This window comes from Egretta garzetta, unplaced genomic scaffold (genome assembly GCF_000687185.1).
Source record: "Egretta garzetta isolate BGI_Z169 unplaced genomic scaffold, ASM68718v1 scaffold139, whole genome shotgun sequence".
NCBI classification, from domain to species: Eukaryota; Metazoa; Chordata; class Aves; order Pelecaniformes; family Ardeidae; genus Egretta; species Egretta garzetta.
The window spans coordinates 2,812,684-2,832,656 of NW_009260832.1; positions in this window are offsets into that span (position 1 = coordinate 2,812,684).

A 19,973-nucleotide genomic window follows, 5' to 3' on the forward strand; every position below is an offset into this window, starting at 1 on the left:
ACCTTGGGTTACATTTAACAGATTTTTTTTTTTTTCTTTATCCTTTAACCTTTAATTTCTCAGGTTGCTGCACTTGTTCCCTCCTTTGAATTGCAGTGCCACACAGCAGCTGAGCAGTTCCTTGCCCGGCTCCCGGTCTCAACCTTAAGTCTGCGCTGTGGCTGTGGGGCCCCTTGGTGAGCTCAAAGAAAGGAACCTGTGACATTACTAATACTGGAGCACAGGGTAGGCTTGGCTTCTTGCTCAGTCTTTCTTCTCAAGAAAGGATTGGCATTGGAGAGGTTTGTGTTGCTACTATTTAATGTGATATCATTTATTAAGGAACTTGCTGGTGGGTGGCTTGGGTAAGGAAAAAGAAGGCATTAGGCCCTAAAAGGTGCTTAAATTGTTTCTCAAAGAAAGTTTTTCAAGCTTGTGCTGTATTTCACAACTTAAAAATTGGCCTGTATTAAAGAAAAAAGATAAAGTAAGAGAATTGTTTTAATGATGGAAGTTGCTTGCTGTGACGGATAAAAGGCTTATCGTATCGCTACTGCTACCAGTGGAAAAGGCCCTGGGCTGGTTACCAAATTCGGTGATCATTAACCACCCTGGTGTGATAAGGTGTGAGGCAGTAACTACTGTTTTTCTGGCATATTGTTTCAGTGATCTCTGAGTTCAGGAACTGCTGAAGTAGTTTAGAGTACGATAAGATTTCATGAAGACGATCTGAGCCACCCACTCGAGCAACCAGGGACGAAAGCTTCCGAACCAAGCTTTCTCCCCCCAGATGTCAAATCCCCACTGCGTTACTTCCCTCGAATGGCAAGGACTGCCAAGAGCTTGGCAAAACAGAGGCAAGGCAACATCCCTATGAGCCGCTGACTGCCCTCCTCGAGGGGTGCATGCTACACTAGCACTGAGGGCCAGCCACGTACAGATTTTAAATACCTTTTACCTATGCAGAACAATACAGAACACTTTATGAAGGTCCGAGCTTTCAAGAGATTGATGAAAATGTGATCCAAAGAGAAGAATTTTTTTTCCTAAAACCTGTATACGAGCTGGACTTTTACTATGCTGTATACAGCGCCACACTTGATTAGGGGCTTGTAAGGTGTAACCGGTAAGTTGAGAAGGGAGTTGTTACTCCGAGGCGTAGGAGGTTATTCCTGTCGTTCAGTCAGAGGTTTCTACGCATTGAGGAGGAACCATCAGGCCTTCATCACCATCCCCTCCACCAGTAGCTGGGAATCCTACCTCTTTTGCTGTGAATTTTGATGGATGGCATGTTAAAAAAAATCATGAGTCTTCAGTTACAGGAGAGCTTGCAAGGAAACCTTAGTACTACTGTAGTGCTGTTAATATCTCTGAAGGAGTAAAGGTTTGCTTTGCCATTCCTGCACTTGAGTATTTCATGTCTTTTTTTCTCTTACTTTCACATAAACAATCTTTACATCCTATAGCACAAGCGATAGAAAACTACATATAAGGCTCAATTTGTCATGTGAAAATCCTTTTTTGTCATATGTACTTTAATTTTTCATAAGAGACAAATGAAAATGTGATGGTGGGTAAAAGACTTCTGTTTTCCTGCTTGCCTATATATTTTGCAGAGTTGTGAGAGACTTGCATTCCTATTTACTGACTGCCTCCAGTCCACCATGTATAGTGACTCACATTTCAGGATTCAAGGAGATATAAGGTGGAAAAGCACAGGAATATGGTAAAATCCAACTGTTCTTTGCATGTATTTTGCTGGAGCTGGATAGGAAACACCTACATGATGTTTACTATCATGCTTTGACCCCTTACCTAGTGCTGGGCAATTTATTATTCTCTCAGCCCATTTAACCATAGTTGAAAAATGAAATTTTGTGCGGTAAGAAGGAAGGAGGCAGAAGCTGTACACAACTTTAGGTTGAATTTTGCAATGTGCTCCAGTCAAAACAGGATAGCAGAATTATGGAAATATTGAAATATTTTGATTTGACATTTTAAAGACTTGTTTCATGTTGGGAAAGTAAAAAAAAAATATTCCAATGCCTTCAGAAAGAAATATGTTAGTTGGCTTTAAAATCACATTTCTCATTTTGCGATTAACCTAAGGGAAAAAATGAACATTTGAATTGATTCAAAATGTTCTTGTTCGCTGGTCTGCTTGTTTTATCAGATATAAAAATCCATTTCATTTCTATCCAAACAATTTTTTGGGGTTGTTTTCGTAATTTTGGCAATTGATTCCAAAAAGTCTTTATTAGTCCAAGCACGCTGACAACATTTAAGTTATTGTAAATGTCATGTTATGCAAGAAAACAGTGTTCTGCAGCATAAATCAAAGAGTAAAAGAGGAGCGAGGTGTATACAGGACCTCCCTAAGTCAAGCTCAGAGGATTTTGTTATGGCTGCCTTCCAGCTCAGATGATCCAGGCAGACGATTAGACACGAGAGGTTCGTCCCTCACAATTCAACAGCAAAACTCTGCAAGAAAAAATCTCAGTGCTTCTGCCTGCCTCACTCCAGAGCCGTGTACAGAGCCTAAGTGGGTGCTCTACTCATCTACCAAAGAAATTCTGGGTAAATGGGGATATAAATCTCCTGCTACTCGGCGTTCTCCATCGGTGCAGCTCGTAGCCATCAACTGCATATCCCGTGGTCTGCGAGCCAGCGCGCTCTGCAAGCCAGACCGTGGCTGAGAGCTTGGTTCTGAGAAAAGACCCAAGCCCCTGTTTCGAGATTTTGGACCTATGTTCTTTCTGCTATAGTGCATAGCTAAAACTAGTAGCTCCTTGTTTATTTTATTCTTTAGAAATGAAATATTCTGTTTCAGACCCTGGAATATTTGTATATCAGGTAACAACCATTTAGGTATAAAATCATGCCAACACATAACAAGCTGCTAAAAATGAACGTTTCATCCCAAACCTCTGATTTATGCCTGAACGACCCCCAATGCCGTGGTACTGAAAAGGGAAATGTTTACATGTTCAGCGATAAAACTGATTTGACAGGCTGCGGAAGTAGAGAGGTAGTATGTGCCAAAGCCTGCTTCTGGAAAGGAACCTCCTTCTTCCTAAATGCCATGTTTATTTCTTCTGGTGGGGTGGCTTGAATTACAGAATAGCACACGTGTTTGATGGTGAAGCAGCCAGTTCTGTATTTTCTCTGTCTTTTATTGCTGCTGTTGCTCTGTACTAGTTCCTTATTATTAACACGAACATTCGTGACAACTGCTGATGTTTCCAGAAAATTTTATGACAATGAAGAGTTTGCATAAACTTAATGCACCATTTGAATAACTGATATCATTAGTAAGATATTAGAAGCATTAGGCAATAAAAGCAGAATGCCTATTCTGCAAAACTGTGAATTTTCTTTAAAAGACTGACAGACACTAATCAAAAAACTGATGTTGCTCAAAGTCCATGGGAATAGAACTTTGTATAGACAAGAACAAAAACTTGCTATATGTGCAGTTGCAGAATATACATTAAGAGAAGACTCTCACAGCTATAACAAGGCCAAATTCGGAAGATGTACCATAGGTATAACTTAAAAGAAAAAATCCAACAAGGCACAGCAGCTTTCTCTACATACATTCCTTGGATTAACAGCCATAATCATAATCTGCAATGCAAGTTAATGAAATATGCAAAAAAATCAGGATAAACAGATGTGGTGTGTGTTGGGGAAAAGAAGAGAACGCTTTCCCAGGAGCCAGGGCATTCTGCGTGCGGAAGGAAGGGGTGCCTGAGCCTGCCCGAGCTTTAGGTTTTAAACACCTGTCACCAAAAAGGTGATGTGTGCTGTTGGCTCCACTACCTTATGCAGGGTGGGTTTAACCATGTCTGGCACCAACCGTTAGCTTGAAATTTCTTTAATGAATGTTCATTTTCTCCTCTTACGCTGCTCCGCTTTGAGCGCTAACAAAGCCTGGCTCCTTCCGGATTTGCACGTCACCTCCTGCCTCCACTCCACGGCCGTAGCACCAGCCTCTGTCAATTCCTCCACCACAAAGTTTTGCTTCCTTTCAGGTTCTCTGCAGTCTCTACCTTCTGCGTTTGGGAGAATCCGCCCCAGAGCCCCCAGGCTGGAGGGGACCCCGGAGACCATCTGGTCCCAGCTTCTGCTGAAAGCTGGTGCTTATCCAGGGCCTCAACAGGCTGAGCCTGGAGTGTCCCCTCCCCTAGGCTCTTGATTTTAATGGAGCTGTGTGGTGGTGCACAATGATAGAAATGTTCCCATCATGAAGATTGGTAAGACAGCAACTGCTGACAAGTCTCCCTGTCTCCTTATATTTTTTTATTAGCTTTCAGACTTCCAGTGATGCACATACTGACTTCACAAAGGCAGTACAGAGTAACTTCTCCAATATAGTTGCAAGAACCTTTATCAATATCAAATACTATGTTTGCTTGCCAGTACCCTATTAGTTACATGGCACAACAGTCTGATGGGGAGAATAAGATTGATGATGACGTCAGGTGATTTTTTTTTCCATTCTAACTGGAGGTAATAAACTGTTCTGCTTAAAGATCCACCAAGAGAACCACCCAAATTAAGCCTAGGTATGTTCCTCGCCTGAAGAGCGCCTTTTCACGTGATCACTGTAGCAAGGAGCAAGGCTAGCAGAATTTGCTTTGGTCTGTTTCAAGCGGTAAGACCTCATGACTGATTTCCATACACACTTGCGCTTGCTGCAGTGGGGTTTCAGCTTCAGCTGTGGCCTCTCTCCAGGCCACAGGACATTTTTCAGTATGTTTCCTGGGCTCCTGTAGATCAAAGTCTCACAGTCAGAAAGCTCTTGAGTGAATGCCCAGGGGTTGTGACAAACACCTACAAGGTGTAGGTCAGCCATGGTCAGCCATGTCCCCCTGCGGGGGTGAAGAACAAAGAAGCCCCACAGCCAAAAGCCTCTGTTGTGGTTTAGCCCATCAGGCAGCCGCTCACTCACTCCGCCCCCCCCGCCAGTAGGATGGGGGAGAGAATCGGAAAAAAGAGGTGAAACACATGGGTTGAGATAAAGACAGTTTAATAAAAGAAAATAATAACAACAATAATAAAAAGAATAATAGAATATACAGAATGTACAAAACAAGTGATGCACAATGCAATTGCTCACCACCCACTGACTGATGCCCAGCCCGTCCTGAGCCACGATCCCTCCTTTCCCCCCGGCTAACTCCCCCCGAGCCTGACGTCCTATGGCTGTGCCCCCTCCCAGCTTCTTGTGCCCCTGGCAGAGCAGGGGAAGCTGAAGAAGCCCTTGACTGGTGTAAGCCCTGCTCAGCAACAACTAGAGCATCAGTGTGCTATCAGCATTCTTGTACTACTAAATCAAAAACACAGCACTGTGCCAGCTACTATGAAGAAATTAACTCTATCCCAGCCAAAACCAGGACAGTATCCCTCATGTCCTCAGTGTGGCCTCTGTTGAAATGCATGTACACGCTGCCTGCTGCTGGCCCACGGTGGCTAGTTGGCCGGGGTTGGGCATTTCATCTCCAAATGCTGACTCCAAGGCTCACAGGACCAGCCACTTCTCCTCTCCATGATGACCTAGTGCCCTGTGGTTTTGAGCGGGGAATTTCAGGGTCACGTGCCGGACGAATGGCCACCAAAGGTGCACGGAGCTGCTGTACAGCCCAGGCACGCGGCACCGGGGGCACCCAGCCACCTCGGAACTACCGCACCCACGGCGGTGAGAGGGCAGGCGCTTGCGTGGAGCGAGGGCTTCGGAAGCACCGAACCCAAGCACCTGACAGCACCTGCACAGAGCAGTTGCACGGGGGCAGCAGGATACGCCGGCTGTACCGAGTTTGCGTCTGAGGGTGTGGGCAGCTCTGGGCCAACTTCCATGTTTCTGTGAAAAGTTCAGCGTAGCCTTTCACACCGCAGATCCCAACTCAGCAAAGCGCCGGGCTCACGCTGCAGTTCATGTGCATGTGCCCTAGTGACTTGAGTAGGATTTGTATTCTGATTTCTGGCTTTGCTGAACTGGGCTCTGGAGCAAACTCAGTTTTATGTATCATCTGGCAAATGATGGCATCAGAAGCGTGGTGTGTCTGGCACCACCACAGTTCAGAAAATATGCTGGTTTATGTGATTTTAAGAGCAGTAATTTTATTTCTTAAAATAATAGGCTCTTCAAAGACATGGGAAAGAAATTAAAAATTGTAATTTAAAGCACCCAAATATGGATAGCTGTTAAGGCATGCAAAGAGAGATTTTTCAGTTCAGACATGCTCCTTATGATCTGTTCATGGACTGTCTCGCTGTAACTACGTGATTGATCTGAACTGCTCACAGAATGATTACACTTGATACAGAGGATGGGAATTTCTCTGCCTCCATGCTGCTATAGAAAGATCTGAAGTTTGAGGATATATGGACAACTATACCCTTTTTAACTCTGGAGGACAACACTGTTGTTAAGATCAATTTGGTATGTTACGTGATTAATTCTTTTTTCAGATACTTCTGAGGTGAGGGCTGGAAGGTAGGCACTGATGCCAAAAAGCTGCCACCATCATTGTGCTTCACAGTCAACATAAGAGAGCTCTCACTGATACTTAGTCAACATTGTGCTTCTCTTATGTTGATAAGAGAGCTCTCACTGATACTTAGTCAACATCAACATTTAATGAAGGGAGGAGAATTAAATGAGGTAACAGAGGAATAATTTCAGTTGTTAGGCACAGCATTTTTTTATCTAAAAATTCTCATTAAGAGTGAATTAAAGAAAAAACTTTGCAAGGACAATTGCAAACATTTCCTGTGAGGCCAAAGTGCTGAGATGGGACCGAGAAGGCAGAGGAGGTCATGGCAGACACAACTCTCCCACAGGGTCCCCTGCTCTTTCCGTTCCAGTGATGACCACCACCATGACTAGCCTGAGCTGTCAGCCCCTCATCGTTCTCCTGACTCCTGTTCATGCTCCCCTATTCATCCACCTCTCTGGTTCCTACAGTTTTCTCTTTTCACAGGAATGATCCATTGCTAAGTGATGGAGTGATGTGGGCCCTCTCCCTTTCCTAGCCTGATCAACCACATCCCTCCATGGGCAGGTCGGTGGAAAGCACCCTTTGTTGTGACCCATAATGATGGAGAAGGTCAGGTGGAGATCAAGAGGGACAGTAAACTACTCACAAGAGAAATACATTTTAGAGGTATTACACATAAAGGATTCCGCCAGAGAGGCTGTATCCTCACCTAGCTGGTAGATAATGCATGGCTTCCTGGAAAGGGAGGGGATGATAGAGAATGGGAGGCTTGAGAAACACAAGAGCCTCACCTGACGAACCCACCACAGCTGACCAACGGAGCGGGCACCCTCGCTGCGACGAGTCAGTAGCAGAGTCAGGCCACGCAGCATCTTCACCGCGTCTGTGCTCCGTTCCCTTCCCGCCTTGGCTTCTCTCTTCTCTCTGGAGCTCTCCAGCTGGCTCCCCGGGGCAGAGCTCCCGCCACTCACTGGGTAAGAGCTCCTGCTTGCCGAGCGAGGGATGTTCCCGCACAGAGGGCCTCAGTTTTGCTCTCCTGTGTCCACGCCTGGTACTCTCTCATTGTGTATTTTCTCTGGCCCACGCCTCTGCCCCCCCGGACGCGCGTTGCCAAGGCTGCCCCTGCGCACCCACTGCTCCTCTGCCCCCAGCAGCCTGTTTGCAGCCACAGCCCCTGTGGCATCCAACTTCCACAGGCCGATCCCTTTCAGTGGTGGATTTCTTGTTCTCAAAGTGAGATGAAGCCACTGAGGAGAAAAAAAAAGGGTTTTAAACGAAAACATTTTAGTTAGCTTCAGGTTATTAAACCATTTTTAACTTCCAGTGAAATTCAGATTTCTGAAAAAAAGTATTATTTTAAATGTGAAAGCTGGAAGTTTTCATTTTAAAACTGTTGGGAAAAATGCTGGAAAAAGATTTCAACAAAGTCCCTTCTCCCTTTAAGTGAAAACTAGTTGCTAAACTGAAATGCGTTAGGTTCAGCCCCTCTCCAAACTAAATGTGAAGGGAATTTATTATAAAGAACTGTCATATTCAAAAATATATCAACTCAAGTGAAAGTCTGAATCAGTCAATACTGCAGGAATTTTCATCTGACAGTAACTGTCCTCTCTTCTTTTGAGTTTCTCACAGGTACCAATTGGGCAAAGGCCCAAACCACATGCTTTGGAGCAAAAGATTTACGTTCGTCACAAAATCGCATCTGTCCCCTTGCAGGTTCCAAGACATTTAATAAGTCGAATTGAAAACTGCTGGTCCACACAAAACACCCTTCCCATACTGTCCAGTACTGCTTTATAGAAGAAAGGTTTGTATTCCTATATCGTACATTAAACATTATTCTGAAACTAGGGTTGAGGGAAATTTTTCTGAACAGCATTTTTTTGGCCAGAACATGTGAAGCTGAGCATTTTTTCCACAGTAATATATTGACTTATAAAAAAAAAAGAAAAAAATTATTGCTTTCATATAATTCTTCCAGCTTCTTTTTGACTTAATAGGTTATGAATAAGGTTGAAACTGTTCCAAAGGTCCTTACTTTATGAGTTTAAATACTTCAAAAAGAGCTGTTTGACACTTTCAAGTAATATTTTCTCAGATTCTTACTTCGTGGGAGACTTTGAAAATGTAACTTTTCCTTTCAATTCATGACAAAATGAAAAGTCAAAGTAGAAGTTTTCCATAGAGGAGAAATCCTGTATATCGACCAACTCGATTAAAAGATCATTAGCTGGACTATATGTACTGTCTGACCATGCAGCCACACGTATTTTCATATTACTATAGGTTCTCATGTAATTTTATTCCAGAATTTAAGAATGCGTTCAAACAGTCACTAGCTAATGCAGGTAGGAAAGAAAACTTTAAACATGTTAAGTAAATGTAGATTTGCACTCTGATACCTCCAGAAGCCTGCACAAAGCACATGCTTCTGCAAGGAGCTTGCACTTCATCCCCATGAATTAGTGAAATGAAGATTGATAATAATTTAAATATATTACCTTTTCACTGATGCTAATTTGAGTGGAAACACCAAGCTAATGAGTTTATCTGCTGGTAATGAATGGAATGACAAACCGGGGATGAGCAATAGCCGGTACTGTGGGCCGCGGGGACAGGGACGTGGGCTGCCATCTGACAAACTATCAGCTGCTCTTGATCTGGGTTGAGATATTGCTGTATTGCTGTCTCCCAGCTGCTCATCACATCTTCCTCTCCAAACCCTCGGCTCTGCCGGTTTACCAGCTCAGCTGACAGCTCTGGGTTACAAAGGGAAACAAGTGTTTTACGCAGCAGAGGGTCTTAATTTGGACCTCAGGACCACTGTGCAGAAGAGGTTACTGACTGATGAGCCAAACGGGCAAGATATAGCAGAAGCTGCCCCCCCACAACAGAGTCCTTTACAATGTCTGCCCTTTCCCTTAGGGCCTGCAACTGGATGCATGCAATCCTTCCCGTAATGTTTTAGCGAGAGCGCTGAAATGATTTCTGGATTCATTCCAGAAAGTCCTCGCATTCCAGTAATTTTAGGGTGGCCTGTCTTGCAGTATCGTTGTTGAATCTTTCGATGCAGTGATCATCACAGCTTTCACTTTGAGGGACAATGTTAAATTTTACAGCATGCAGGGCAGCTACAGGCTCAAAACAACACCCACAAAAAGAAATGAGAAATTGAACGCTTCAGCTAGTGAAAAACTTGTTCTTTGAGGCAAATTTACTTGCAGTAGGCAGAGTCGCTCTTCCCTGCCCCTCTCCAAATATACTGCCTGTTTCCATATTCCATTAAAAATGCTAAACCACAAAACCTCAAACCCAAACCATTTTGATTCAAGATGGCACTATGTTCCCTGGAGTTACAGTTTGCTTACTTTGTGATCAGATTCTCCCCTATAGACAAGATTTTCTGGCTAGGCTGTTTTCTTTTTGAATATGGGAAGTATCATGAAATCTGCAATGTGGCCAGAGAATCCAGAATAGAGGGTATCGGATCTACACATCTCATTAAGAATCAGTATTCTCAGTATTCCACCTTCTGATAGTATGGCAAATAACAAAATGTAAAAACTATTTTGCTGGTATTTTCCATGGAATATTTATATTCTTTTGTGACCATCAAACTGCCCCAACAATAAAAACAAACAAACATGAATGCATGAATCTCAAGTCTAACCACTGGATCCTGCTGTTTAGTAAAATCTTTTCAACGTCTGATACAATCAGTTCCACAGAGTAAAAGATATATGACCGTTGGATCTAACTGCATCACACCTTTTGTTTTATATAGTTGCTCCCAAGTTGCCAAGGATGAAACCCTGCCTGTGCTGGTGAATGGAGAAGGAGCGGAAGCAATGTTTAGGATCCAGATGTTCAGCTTTGTTGGTGTCTCTTACAATTACATTCTTCTGCACTGCAAAGTTCAGATTTGTCACGACACTGCGGCTGTTTGCAAGCCCATAAGTTTTTTGTGTGTGAGCGTGTGATGTGAGGATAAAGATGAAGTTATGTTGCTGCTGGGCCAACCTAAAAAGTTGAGAGCAGGTTCCTTACACGGGAGTGTCTGAATCCCGACTGCTGTCATTTAGCTGGTGCATAGCCCCGAGCAAAGCGTTCAGCCGCGGGGCTTTAGCATCCCCATTTACAGGAACAGTAATTCTTACCGCAAGCCTGTCCAGTGACTCAGCAGAAATGAAACCAAGGGGCAGTCAATAAAGGCTTTTATTTGATCCTTGCCTTTACAGCTAGATAGCAAACTATTTAACCATGATCGAAGAGGCAAAAGTCCCTTGAAAATCAATTTGTGCTTTGCCTACATTATTTGGACCGATACTTTATATTATTTCTAGAGCAGCCTGTCCAGTGCTGTGCATAGAAAAAAAGATCTGTACTGATGGTAGTTTACAGCTTAAATTACACACTTGTTGTCCCGAAGGAAAACAAACAACAAGGAATTCGTCTGCCCTGGTCAGACAATGTAACGTGGTACCAGAAAGCCTGCGATACGGCCTGTTCCTAGAGGAGTTATAACTAGGTGACATTTACAAGCATCCAGCTAATGAATTATGGGCTCTTGAAATAGAAGAGGAGTTTTCTAATGGGATCACTATAATATTCCATCCAGAAGAAGAGATTCTTTTATGCTGTGGAATCCTATAGCGTTATGATAACAGCAAGAAGATTTATTATTCAAAGCCCGGAGGGGAAATATTTTGTAGAGCAGAAGAGAAAATACTATATCATATTTTCAGTGCTTATGAGAGACTATGACACAAAATACAGGGTCTACTTGATAGGTTTCAGGTGATAGAGGTTTAGACATTAACGGCAGCTGCCTCAGGACAAGGTTTTATGAACCAGTTTGTTTCTTTAAAGATATAGCTGAAATGCCACCATGCAACTTTAAACAAGGGAAGAAATCAAAGCAGAAGGAAGTGACATTTTGGAAATGGACTCAAAACCAGATGCTAGGTCTGAAAGTCACAAGACTGCAAATGCACCCAACAAGCAAAATCTGACAAAAACAACACTAGGGTTTGCTTCTGGTTCCAGACAGAAATGTCATTTATTGTTTCAGAACTTGTTACATAAGTTGTCCACACAGCAGCATGGACTTCCTTTAAAAAGACAAAACCCCAAATCTTTAGCAACATGTGATCCTGTTAAATCACTGCTTTGTTTTTCTCATGCTTCAAAACCTCAGCAATCCAATGCCATCAGATTAATAAAATACTTTAAAGGGCATAAATAAGTCACTTCCCATTGCACCTGATTTATCTCATTTTCCTAATAGGACCTAACCTAGCCTCTTCTAGTGCTGGGGAGAGGGAGGAGATTATGGCACCATAAGGAGCAGGGCATATTCCATACTGACCATCGCTAATGCAAGAAACAAAGATGCCTCAGGGTATATCTGCAGAGTTAAGTCTTGATTTAATCATACGGGGTTATCCAGTAGTGGTTGTCATAAAGGGACTTGAATCTCCTTTTGTGCGTATTAGTATAAATGATAGCTGTGTTGCATCTGCTCATCCACATGCATAAAAACTGATAGGGGAGGATAAGAAAGCCTTCAGAATGCATGGCCGACCTTAGATCTTCTTCAAAATGTGCAGCCTAATAACACCAGCATCTGGTCACTGTAGTTGACTCAATTTTCTCTTTGTGGAGTAAGGTAGATTTTTGCCACACAGATTTTTTAGGTTTTGGAGCAAAGTGACATTGAGTTCTCAGTCTGAGGCCTTCCTCAGCGTTACCCAGTTGTTAGTGCATATGATGCCTAAGGTCTATAAATTTGAGAGGATTCAGTCCCCCACTTCCAGGCAAGAAATTGTCCTGCTTATGGCTACAAACAAAGTCCTGCCTAGTGACGCCTGCAGACCTTTTTCTTTGGTATCGCACAATATCTTTAACTGGGACATTCCCAAACCTCCAGCACGTGTTTATGAAGGAGAAGAGATAGCTACAGCCCTAGTAACCTCCCTGCACAGCTGTGACTGGAGGGAATTATGGGCTGAGAGCCCAATCAGTGAAGCAAGGTTTTATTTTCGTCGCTGCAGCTGACCTGGATGTTCAGTTCTGGATATGTTGCAAGGGTGTGAAAAGGGTAGAATTTCTGAACCCTGATCTGTTTTATTATGGATGGTGAAAGTTCTTCCTTAATCCTCAATCTTATTTGTGAAATTTACTCTTTTTGGAGAACTGGACTGGGACGATGCCATGCATATCAAGATCCTTCCCCAGATGACAGAGCACTTTGGGAATTCCCTTCCCCATTCCAACCAAGATGCTGAGAGATTCACTAGCATTGCTCAGTGGAGTTCCCCAGCATCATTCGCAAGAACTTTATCACTATATATAGGGCTTGGAGAGAGGGAAGGCTTTGTCCTCGGAAAAAGGGTGTGTGCTGGATGCCAGATTTGACCTGTAATTGCAGGCAGAAGCATTTAATGTGAAGGAGTGGCCTATCTTCTCTTTGCAGAGAGTCTTGGTTGAATCAGCCTGCTTGGAAAGAAAGAGAGGAAACAGGGAAATCACTGCAAAAGGCCAATTTTACAAATAGCTTAAAAATACACTGTTACTGTAAATCAGTTTGCCCATATACTTCTAAATCTGAGCATTCACTGTAATATTGCCCTCCTGGTTACATCCTCTTCACACTGTTCTCTTCTGGATCACATTGACAGCCCTGAGTCTTTCATTGCCATGACAAAACTGCCTCTGATTTATCTGCTTATGATACACACATCATTTTTGTTATGAGAAGCCAACAGTGTACTAACCATTCTTTGAAACAGACCCAGTAGTTAACTGTCCTTGTACCTGCCGGTCACCAAAATTTAATCCATAACTGAGAATTTCGGATGTATGTGGAAAGTTGCTCCATATGAGAGTGTAAGCTCTGACAGGAAGAGAGTTATATTTCTATAAAATGGAATAGAAATTATATAGAATTCTATATAATATATAAATAAATAAATCTTCATTTATAAAATATTCTATATAATAAAGACAGAAATATAAGTCTAAATAAGCAAATATGGACATTTCCTCTTGTCATATCTGCAAATACTGGGGACCAAGAAACAGAAATCTTTCAAGCTCACAAAGTAAAAGGGTACGTTTCAAGCCTGAGCTCAATTCCTAAAGTATCTTCTACTACGTCTTTTATCATCCTAGTGTTTCATACTCTAATATGTACAAGTAATCTTTCCCATTTTGGATGTGACCAATATTGCTGGTAATAGCTCTGAAACATATGTACAGTTGGGAGAGTCAATAAAAACCCCATGGTGTAGGAGCGAAATGCCCAAGTTTAAACCCCGTTAACTTACTTTCTTTGTTCGTGTTGCTGAGTGCATACCTTGTATGACTAAAAGCATATGTGATTAGGAATTAATTCTCAGACAGACTGCTAGTACTTCTTTGTGAATGACGCTCTTGCAAAAAAAAAAAAAAAAAGAAAACCTTTATAGCATAGCTATACCTGTACAAGCTGCCCCAGGCTGTCGATAGCTCTGGGGCTTTATCTGCAGGCTCCGGCCGCTATTGACCTCAAATGACTTTGAACGAGCCTGTCTACAAAAAAAGTCAGTGTTCCACTACAAGCCCTCCGAGTAGCAGATACTCCTGCTTTGGCTGCAGGACAAGCTGTGTCTTGTGTCTCTGCAGTACATGATGTATTGGTTTGTATATCAAGGTGTCAGAGCCCTCCCTTGAAAGAAGATCACGCCTATGCAGAGCCTCACAGAGCTGGTAGAGCTGTTCCTTCCTCTACTTGGTGAGATTTTTCCTTCCAAACGAGCAGTTTTGTGCATGGATTAACAGAATTTTTTTTTTTTTTCAGAGAAGCACACACAGGCCTGACAATTTGCAAATCCTTTTACCAGACTTGTACTAACAATGGCAGAGTGACCAGAAATAAAAGACTTGACTCCATTCCCCACTCACATGGTCTCTCATGGTTCCATTAAGGGAAAGCTAACAGACAACAGGAAAGCAGCTCCAAGTGAGTGACTCGTAATGTGGTTGTAAGTGATTCATCAAGTGGTTCATTTGAAACATGAAGTTTTACGTAGCCTGATGCAAATCATCAGTATGTTTTTAAAGTAAAAAACGTGACACTGCTTTGAATTCTTGGATTCTTATCACTGTTTGAGGAGATTAAAACTGTGATTTACTGTAATCCAAAAAACCTAAATGTACTTAGGCATGCATGTCATGAAGGGGCTTGATTTCCTTGCCAGTGTACTCTTTTGGATTAGCACGTATGTGCACAATCCAACCAGATGTTCCTGTATGACTAATGACTACGCTGCTTCCTCATGACTGGGACCTACCATGCCTTCCTGTCAGTAAGCTGTGATAAAAATTAAAGCTAGAAGTTTTGAGGCACCTATGGTTGACAGTTGACTGGGGGACCAACCAGCTCTAATTCCATTCCAGCTGGTCCCGACTGCTCCCTCTCCCCCATCATGATGCTGCCAAAGGCAGAAATAAGCTAAGGGGCAGCATAACGGGCAGTAGTGTATATATGATATTTTGACCCTTGCTTCCCCTTGCAGCCCTCCATGGCACTCCCAAGTTCAATTACCTGATGTAGCTCTATCACTTGACCTTCCTCTCCTTTCCCCCTCAGATAAAACACTGAAGTGGCATTTGTCACACTACTGATTCAGTTTCGCAAGGGAAAAATGAAAAGAAACTAAAAGCACCGGTGGCTGACTGAACCTTGCTAAGTCTTCTGAATCAACCACCTGAGTCAATGCTAGCTAACATTTTACTTTTAAAATACAATAGCTCTGAAATAGAACCTTTATTTCTAAAACACATGACGTAGCTTGGAATCACTGAAAACAGAAAGGTCACACAGCACAGCAAGGCTGTCTAGTAAAAATATCCCCAAACATATGCAATGAATAAAAATATGAATAGATAAATTTGCTGAAGCGTAGCTATATGAAAAACTTGTTCGCGCCAAAGAGAATGAAATCCAATGAAGGGGTTAGACCATTGTTATTTTTGTTTAAAGTGGAACTCCACCTCCACTAAAACCCAATTTTGTGCTATTAAGCCCAGGAAGTACAATGATCCTCCTGAGCGCTGCAGCTTCCAGGCCAAACTTGCCTTGAGCTGAGGGGTCCTCTTGATGCTGCCATGTAAAACTCAGCCATTCGCACAGTTCCTCGCACATGTGGAGTCAGAGGGCCCAGCTCTTCCCTCTTTCTGCTACTCTAAATCAGACTCAGCTCCATCAGGTTCCCCGTGATTACGCTGTTACAAAACTTTGACAACTTAAGGAAGAATACAGTCCTGAAGTGCTGTCTAGCCTAGCTGCCACCCATAGTGGAAGATGCAACACCACATGGTGGAGAGTCTTTCCTTCAGACTGGAGATTGATTCATCCTCTCAGCCAGATGACGGAGAATGAAGCCTCTGTGAAACACCAGGAAAGACCCCCAGGGCTGAAAATAGCCTCCTCCCAACAGAGGCAACCCCCAAGTTGAAGAGGCGGAATCATATCCCAGACAATCGTAGCCTGCATGTGCCTATGGCACAACGGCATCCCGGGTATGTTTTATTTAGAAGACCACCACCGTCCCCTGCTTAGCTCCTTTAACAATCCCACTCTATTCCTCCTGCCTGAATGACAACTGGGAGTAAAAGCAAAAAGGGAAGAGAACGTGGTAAGTCACAAAGAAGTAATTTTTGCACCGATTCACGCTCTGCCCTAGGTTATTAACTGCTCCCTCAGAGTTTCAGGTGCAGTACCCCTTCTCCAAGCTACATAAACTGGTACACGTTGTTTCTGTGCTGTCACTTTGCTTCAGAAATGTTCTTTTATAAATGCTTTTGAGTTGGGGAAACGCGATCAATGCCAAGATAGCTTACTGTCAGTACTGACAGTCCCACTCTCGTGGGAAGAGGCCCCTCTGTAAACAAACGCCGCCTATTGCTTTCTCTCCAGATAAAAGCAACTTCTGCCAGTTGAAAGCTTACGCCTTAGGGGGAGCACCGATGGCAGTTTCAGTCATAGCTGGGATCTTTGGAGAACTTTTATTTCAGCTAAGAAGTGCAATCCCTTCTACGCCAGTGCAGCTGACTGTCACGTACTTTCGCAGCTCGGAAATAGCCTCATGATCTGTGGATTCTTCTGTAATTTCTTACAGTCTTCTGTCTAAATTATCACAAGAGATCAGAGGGTGCCACCTTCTAATTAAACATTAAGTTATGGGTTTCATTTTGAGATAGTTGAAGATGTTTCAGTATTTTGTTTACTTTCAGACTAGAGTAGTTTTTGAAGAATAGCTGAAATATAAACGCTTGTGATTTATTACAGGTATACTGTGGTGTGGGTTTTCTACCTGTGAAAAAGCACTGCAAACATAACCATCATCTGACAGCTTTCACTTTTTTCTTTAAAAAGGGTGTTTTTGCATGGTCAGTGGTGAATGGCTGCTGAAGTCCTGGGACAGTGATTCAAACCATTAAGGGGGTTACGTTTCAAAGACTGTAATGACATATTGAAGTACTCATTAATACACCCACTCATGAGATTTCTAGACAACGTTGCCGTGCAATAGCACATTATATGTTTCCACTCCGAGAGCGAGCATTGATTCTTCCTATCTTGCTACTTCGTAGGTCTATAACCAACCATGGGAGTCCAGTCTGGCAGGATCAAAACGTTACTGACTTGAAGGTATTTATGTCCTGGTACGTGGGTCAGAGCACCAAGAATTCCCACAAAACGTACGTGTCACCCCCACCCACCCCCCAGCTTCCATGGTTGTGATAAAGTAGGTGGGCAATTATGATGACATTGAGGCATCCGAACTGATGTTAGGGCAGATTTTCCTTACAAAAAAACCTTCTCACGTTAAAGATGGAATATGACAAAACAACACCAAACCCCAAAATGAGCTTCTCTAGTGGCTTCTTTTACAATCCGTGTTCCAGATGTTCTAAAAGATCAAATGCTACTACTACCAAAAAGCTTTACAAAAGAGAGGCTGATTACTCTGCCACTTCAAGTCTCCAGGCCATTTACAGACTTTGCTAATGACAGAAGAGGTACCTTGTTAGAGAGGAGAGGCTTTGCTTGGAAAGGTACAAAGATAAAGGTGTTAAAGTAAGTATCAGATCTCTTGATGGGCCCAGGTTGAAAACACAAACCCAGCAGATGCAAAAAACCTTCTTCTGAGGTCTCTGTTGTTTGGAAACACCCTGCTCTCAAAGCTGTGCAGTGCAAATTGCAGATGAGGCTTTGTGGGCAGATCTCAGCTGTTTATTTTTACACACTGCTAAATACGAACGCTCACGCATTAGTAAATCTACTTGCAAATGCATTTTGGAAACATTTGTAATTTTTTTCCCTCTGTATCTGCATGTAGAAAGAATTTGCAGGCACAAAGACCTGTCAGTGAAAAACAACTGTTACAGTTAGAATTTGAAACTAGACAGGGCTTAAATAATTCACATTTATTAGACAGTGACAGCAAACAAACTGTGCCTTCCACAACCGTAGGAACAAATGTGGTTTATTTCACATCTAGTTACCGGCTTACAGGAGACTGTCTGCACACCCCAGCAACTGCCCTGGCATCTGACACAGGCTTTGCTTCAGATGAGGGGAAAGATCCGAATTACACCGCCTCAACAATCCATTCACACTTCACTCTTCTGTTGAATTCAGTGACAGTGTCAGGTACAGAACAATACTGGACCAGACGCGGATACTCATTTTCCACTTATGAGTAACCAGAATGAAGTTTCATTCATTCTGGATTTAAGCCAGTAGAAAATAGCCTCTCCAGTTGTTCACCCAACGAATCCTCAAAGACCTTCTGGCTTGTAGGTCAGTGATACTAAGCCAAATTGTACGATTACAACTTGCTTGACTACCTTAAATAGCAGTTCATGCGAATGATGGTGGTGGTCAGGTGGGGTAGAAGGGGATAGCTCTGGGGCTGTGAGGAAGTACACGCACTCAAGCATTATAGAAGCAGCAGCAGCTTCCTCCCTGAAAGACCAGAAGAGTCTCAGCTGAGGTATAAGAAGTCCAAGCCACAGAAATTCATTCTCTTCACTCAAAAGAAGCAATTAAGATAAAAAGGCTCGCTTCTCTCAAAGGAGCCCAGTTCCAACACACAGTCAGTCAGAGACAAAAGCGCTGCAACACCCGATGTAATTAATACCTTTGCAGCTCAGCCAGCCGCAGAAGTATACTCTGCTGTGGTGAGAATAAGCAGCACGGGAAATTTCACCTGTCCCACAGAAGACATTTCCAGTAAGAGGCAGTTGCGAAAAACAGTGACTGTCTACCCAGATTCTGCCCAGCAATTTGTGTAATTGCCTGCTGAGCAGATGAAATGGTTTTGCCTGGCTTCTGAGTCATGGAGCCAATCCCTGCCATCTTCTGGAGCTCACTCGGCTAGATGATTGTGTCCTGATCCTATAATCAAACCTATGAAGGAAAGAAAAAGGGCCTGTCCTCAGGATCAAGGAAGATCAAGGCTGTAGTATAAGGGTGGGGCAAACCTGAAAGTGTTTATTAAGGGAAAGGCTGGCAACGATGCCTGCTATTAAGGTCACCTTATGCTTTGTTTTACATACCTAACATGAAAATGATGGCCCACATCTTTCTTTCATGTTCTCTTATTTTTAGAGTAAGAAAAGGTAAGAATCTTCCAAGATACTAAATGTCCAAACTTGCAGCAGTCACATCTTTTACTTACTCCCCATCAAACTTGGGTTAAGTGCTAAGAGACTTAGAGAATCTGTTTGGCTTGCTCTTAAAGCATCCACAGCCTCTCTCAAGCAGAGATGTACACAGATGACAAGGGAAATAAGGTCTTTGGGAATTGGACGCAGACAAACAGGGCTTTCAACTGGAAGTTTGAAGAGAGAATACTATTTCTTGTGAACCAACAAACTAATCTTCCCAATCTGTATTGTCTGTGGCCACAAAATATGTTTACAATAATATGTTCCTTCTGAAAAAAGGCTATGGTCTAAATAAAATTGCTTTTCTCTCAGGACCAGAAGACTCACTGTATCAAACATGACATGCACATTAGGAGTAAGGACCTTTACAGCCATAACACCCTGAGTAATTTCCACCTAGCTACGGCCCCCCCAAACAGTTGGCTTCCATAGTCTGAACAGCAGAACCTGCAAAGGCAGGCTCAACACTCTGCACCTCTGGGAGCATGCTCAAGCTTCTGGGAAAAAACCCAACACGTTTTGCTCAGCGCTCTAGAAGCCTGCAGGGTGACCATAAGCCAAACACGCACGGAGAAAGGCATCAAGATCGGCATTGCTGTTAACACCAAAAGGCGTATTTCAAACTGGCTGGCAGGAAACGTTTTGCTGAGGTGACAGCTTTAGCAAGGCCCAGTGCCACTGGGCAAAGCCGAGGGGGTCGTCGGGATACAAAGCAGCATCCCTGCTCACTGGGCCCTCTGCCCAGGTCAGTGCCTGCCCCGCCGGCTCCAC